This window comes from Cervus elaphus, chromosome 2, assembly GCF_910594005.1.
Source record: "Cervus elaphus chromosome 2, mCerEla1.1, whole genome shotgun sequence".
Taxonomy (NCBI): Eukaryota; Metazoa; Chordata; class Mammalia; order Artiodactyla; family Cervidae; genus Cervus; species Cervus elaphus.
Window position 1 is genome coordinate 45,348,472 of NC_057816.1, and position 6,000 is coordinate 45,354,471.

Below are 6,000 nucleotides of genomic sequence, written 5' to 3' on the forward strand. Positions count from 1 at the left end.
TAAGAACTGTAAAGAACAAATTTGTATTCTGTTAAAACGCTACCTTTCTGTCACTCATTATAGCAGCAATAGGAAGCTGACATATCTAGCTAACTTATAAATGAATATAGCCACGTAAGCAAGATGTGACCAGGAAAATGTTGATAAAATCAATGTGTCTAATAGACCCAACTCATAAAAACCTCACATAATACTTCATTCTCTTTTTTTCTCTTGTCTACCAACTGGAAGCCAAGAGTTTAGAGGTAGACTACACCTTGGGGATGGTAGAGCTACATGATGAAAGAAGCCTTAGTCTTTCGATCAACCTGTGGGATACCATCTATTAATATCTCATTGTTTACTAAAATGACTTGTGTGTGTGTCATTATCATGGGACAAAATGTTTCAAGGAAGGAAGATGTATCTTATTCTTATATCCTTAGTGGTTAACATTACATATAGGAAGCATATACAAGCAGACACATTTCATCAAAATAAAAAATATTGATTTAAACTGAACTGACATGGTCAGAAATGGAAAATAACAGAAACAGATTAGGAAGCAAAGGACAGAGTAAGATATGATTTTCTAAGAGAAAGGCTAAGGATAAAGTCAAGTTCAAGGGTTAACTGATAATGGATATGATCCAGTGGCCTGTGGTCCATAGGCTCATTTAAATGTAGAGAGAGTATCAGTCATCCACATGTAACTAGTGACCAAGGTAAAGTGGGATGAAAGGGAAAACTTATGAATCTGGGACCTTCATTCAAACTTAGTAAAATAAATTTCTAATTTGAATATATCATCAGTATCAATCTCTTGATCAGAAACCACTTAGCCTTCCCTAAGTTTTCATCTCTTCACACATACCTTTCTAGTGTTAGAATAAACGAGACCATGAAATACTTTCTGCCCTGGTTCACGTGGGAAAGTAATATAAAAAAGTTCACACTGGAATAAAATGGATTTTTTTTTACGCCAATCAAATAAACCAAGACAATCCTCAGCTTAAAGAATTTTGCTGCATCAAGTAGGGTCTGTGATTCGTAGGGAACATTTACTTTTCTTATTTTCAATCTATCTAAGTTCTGCATTATTTGAAGAGCAATCCAAAACTTTTTTTTAAACTAAACACTTCTCTGATCTGGAACAAAGTTTTGCTTTTATCAGACAGTTCTCAGGCCTTACAATAGGCAATATCATTATCATTGCAGTTCTAAGATATATCTCTTTCTCAGTGATGCATAAAAGGATTTTCCTCTCTTCAAATGATAATTAAATTAAAAGCAAAGTTGGGAAGAAGGCTTTGAACTGCTCTGGTGAGAAAGGTCACTGACTGATCAGCAATCTGTTAGCACAGCTGTGTAGAGAAGAGACTTTCCAGCCAGATTGTCACAAGTGGGTTCTTCATATCAAGTGAGAAGGCAATTGGTTTTTCTTCCTTTAAACACGTTACTAGTGATGCTCAGAAGCCAGAAAACATACAGGCATTTGGAAGGATTTGTAGAGAGTTAGGTGAAATACCAAATTAAATTGTCAAGAAAACCCATAAGAGAAAAATGCCATAAAACTCAAGTTCAGGAAATGTACTGTGGTAGTGGGGCTGATTTATGTTCTTTCTGCTAAAAGTGTCATGTGTCACTTTGCTCATCACCTTGATCTTTGTACCACCAGAGGAGGAGTTGCATGCAGTGTTTATGTTCAATATCATTCCTATAAGTTATATATGGTCAAATCACTGCTTTTTATTCAGTGATCTGGGCTTCCTTGGTGGCTCAGACAGTGAAGAATCTGCCTGCCATGCAGGAAACATGGGTTCAGTCCCTGGATTGGGAAGATTCCCTGGAGAAGGACATGGCACTCCAGGACTCTTACCTGGAGAATGCCATGGACAGAGAAGCCTGGCGGGCTATAGTCCATGGGGTCACAGATTCAGACATGACTGAGTGACTAATACTACCACTACTATTTAGTGATATGATATGTTAAAACAAACACCCAAGTGGTAAGTACCCTGAGATTTTAGCACTGCTTAAAGAAAAGAAAAATATAGAGGCAGCAAGACATGGGATGCTGGTAACAGTGGATTTCAAACAGATAACTATTTAAGTTTAGCTAGTGTCAAGAAATTTCATCTGGGTGCTTTTCATCTTTAGCTATGGAACTGGAAGATGTGAAGCGTGCTAAATTGCTTGAATCATGTCAGACTCTTTGCAACCCTATGGATTGTAGGGGTTTCCCAGGTAGCTCAGCTGGTAAAGAAACTGCCTTCAATGCAGGAGATCCTAGTTCCATTTCTGGGTCAGGAAGTTCCCCTGGAGAAGGGATAAGCTACCTACTCCAGTGTACTTGGGCTTCCCAGGTGGCTCAGGGGTAAAAAACCCATCTGCAATGTGGAAGACCTGAGTTTGATCCCTGGGTTGGGAAGATCCCCTGGAGGAGGGCATGGCAATCCACTCCAGTATTCTTGCCTGGAGAATCCCATGGACAGAAGAGCTGTTGGGCTACAGTCCATGTGCTGACTGAGTCTCTTACCTCTCCTGCATCGGCAAGCAGGTTCTTTGCTATTTTCACCACCTGGAAAGCTCAAATTGGAAGATAGATTTTACTAAAGTTTCTTTAGAGGACAATTCCTTGTTCAAACATGTTTCCAATCACTTCCTTTAAATTCTAATTGAAAAAAGAATAGACTGAACCTAGTGCAGTCTGGAAATTTATTTTTTAAATAATCTTCAAGTATGGCACACCATATTATCATTTACTTCCTTTAATAAATGCAAATCAACCATGCTATAGAAAAAAACATAAATGAGGATTTTGTTTATCATAGAGTTCACTATATGCTGTAGAAGTTTAATGGCTAATAAAAATCATAATATTATCATTCACTGAGTGATGTTTATATGCCAGTGATTTAATTTGTTTATCTCCCTGAAAAAAGAAAAAGCAGTGGGTGGATGTCACGGCAAATATAGGAGCATTTAGGTGCTTTTCTAAGCAATTTACATGCACTGTCTCATTTAACCCATATGGCAATTTTTGGTGTGTGCATGCTGTCATGTCTGACTCTTTGTGACCCCATGAACTGTAGCCCTCCAGGCTCCTCTGTCCATGGGATTCTCCAGGCAAGAACACTGGAGTGGGTTGCCCTTTCCTCTTTCAGGGGATCTTCCCAAACCAGAGGTTGAACCCTCATTAAGAACACTGGAGTGGGTTGCCATTTCCTCTTCCAGGGGATCTTCCCAAACCAGAGGTTGAACCCTCATCTCTTACGTTGCCTACATTGGCAGACACATTCTTTACCAACTGTGCTAGGAAGTTAATATTGTTATCATAATTCTACGGATTCTTTAAAGACTAAGTATATATGAACTTCTTGAATCTAATAACTTAATACAAAAAAGGCCTTCTTTATGGTTTTCTAGTCTTCTCTTACCTATTTGCTAATGAAAATTGAAAGAAAAGATAGCGGACTCAGCCCTTTTCTTCCCAAATCTTCTTATGTCAAGCAGTCGAGTACTTCTTATGTGACAATAAAAAGTTAACCTTCATCAGTCACAAAAGGTGAGTCTATTGCCTCAATATTTCAGACAATGGGTAGCAACTTACATTTTTGTAACTAGGAAAGGATTACTCAAGTGATACTTAAATGAAGAATTAAATTTTGCTTAAAGCTCCTCTTGATTAAAAAATTTTACAATACCTGTTATTGTTGATTTGTTATGAAAGGGTTCTTGCAATAAACTGAGAAGTATTTTTTTTCCCAAACAGAAGTGTAAAAGAAGAATCACATGAAGTTATATATTTATGGATTTACTTCTGTTAATAAAATAAGATCCCAGGCAATTGGAACCTTGCAGGAAAAATTCACAGCTTACCCTGTTCTTCTAATAATGCATTTGGAGTAAGCAGAATCCCATTGATTGGATCTGCCTTTTATAATTATTGGCAGCTTCTAGAAGAACAGCACAGTAGTTTCATTCCTTTAACTCAAAAACACCACTAAAATAAACCAGAAGCAAGGATAAGTTATGAGACTTCCTATGGGGCAGAGGCCTGACCTGTCCTGGATGAGTTTCAGGATTTATAATGGGCATAGTCTTATTTGGTTTCCCAGGTGGCTCAGTGGTAAAGAATCCTGCCAATGCAGGAAACACGGGTTCAATCCCTGGATGAGGACAATCCCTGGAGAAGGAAATGGCAGCCCACTCAGGTGTTCTTGCCTAGGAAATCCCATGGACAGAAGCACCAGCAGACTACAGTCCATAGGTTTGTAAAGCATCAGACGTGACTGAGTGAGCGTACACACAAGAGGGACCCACATATCCATTCCTTAGCTTCAGCAATTTTCAACTCACTTATATTCCCAGATACTTCTTTTGGGCTTCCCAGATGGCACTAGTGGTAAAGAACCTGCCTGCCAATGCAGGAGAAGTAAGAGACATGGGTTTGAACCGTGGGTCAGGAAGATCCCCTGGAGTAGGGCGTGGCAACCCACTCCAGTATTCTTGCCTGGAGAATCCCGTGGACAGAGGAGACTGGTAGGCTAGTCAATGGGGTCAAAAAGAGTCAGACACGACTGAGCATGCTGCAAACACATAGCCTTCTTTGGCGATAAAGATCACAGGTCACAAGGTTATTGTCTTTGTATCTTTGAGTTACTACAGATGTCAAAGCCACACATCTCCCTTTTCATTTTGTCTTGATTTTTCAGAAGATTTTTAGTTTTATAATCAAATTTAGAGAGATTTTCCATATGCCTCCTGTCCTCACACATGCATTGCCTTCCCCATATCAATATTACTCACCAGGATGATACATTTTTTTAATCAAAGATGAACCTACATCAATACATTTATAATGTCCCAAAGTCTGTCATTTACCTTAAGTTTTACTCTTGGTGTTGTACAGTCGATTAGTTTAGACAAATATATGATGACAAACCCATCATTATAATATCATACACATTATTTTCACTGCCCTAAAATCCTCTGTTCTCTGCCTACTTATTTCTCAATTTTGAACCCAAAATACCAAAGAATAATAGTTTTCACTTCTCACTTGCTCATTTTCTGATAGTTTCTAAGTCCTAAAATTATTGGTGATTTTCAAATACATCTTCAGTTCAAGAATAATTTTTCAGGATCAACAAAATACCACACTAAATTCACGCAGTAAATTTTGCTATTGCTTGCGGTTTGTCTGCTTTGTACATGTATCAGCCAATAATGAGATGTAGGTAGGTGCCTTTCTCTCTCTTTTTAATCAATAATCGTTTCATGCAGATATTGACGTGTGAAAGAGTCACTTGAGGGGCTACACGTAGTTAAAGATGTGCAAGGTGAATAGACACACAATCCAAGGAAATGTTGGAGGGAAACTCTGAAATTTAGTGAAGGTGACCCTGCCTCCCACCCCGTGTCATTAGCTCCCAGCACTGCAGGGAGGCACTGGAGTGCTTAATGCCTCATCTCCATAATACAGCCACAGGGGCCTGCTGGGGAAGAGTTGGTGACCCAGACAAAGCCCTCTTCTCCAAGGGTCAAAGGAGAATACCTTAGGAAAGAAAAGTGATTGTTGTTGTTCAGTTGCTCAGTTGTGTCCAACTGTTTGTGACCCAATGGGCTACAGCATGCGAGGCTTCCCTATCCTTCACAATGCCCCAGAGTTTGCTAAACTCATGTCCATTAAGTTGATGATGCCATCCAGCCATCTCATCCTCTGTTGCCCCCTTCTTTTCATGTTCTCAATCTTTCCTAGCATTAGGGTCTTTTCCAAAGAGCCAGATCTTCTCATCAGGTATCCAAAGTATCAGAGCTTCACCTTCAGCGACAGTCCTTCCAATGAATATTCAGGGTAGATTTCCTGCAGGATTGACTGGTTTGACCTCCTAGCTGTTCAAGGGACTCACAAGAGTCTTCTCCAGCACCACAGTTCAAAACCATCAGTTCTTCAGTGCTCAGCTGAAGAAGAGTGATACAGGTGTGGGAAGTGCCTCCTTTTTCAGGACAGCACTA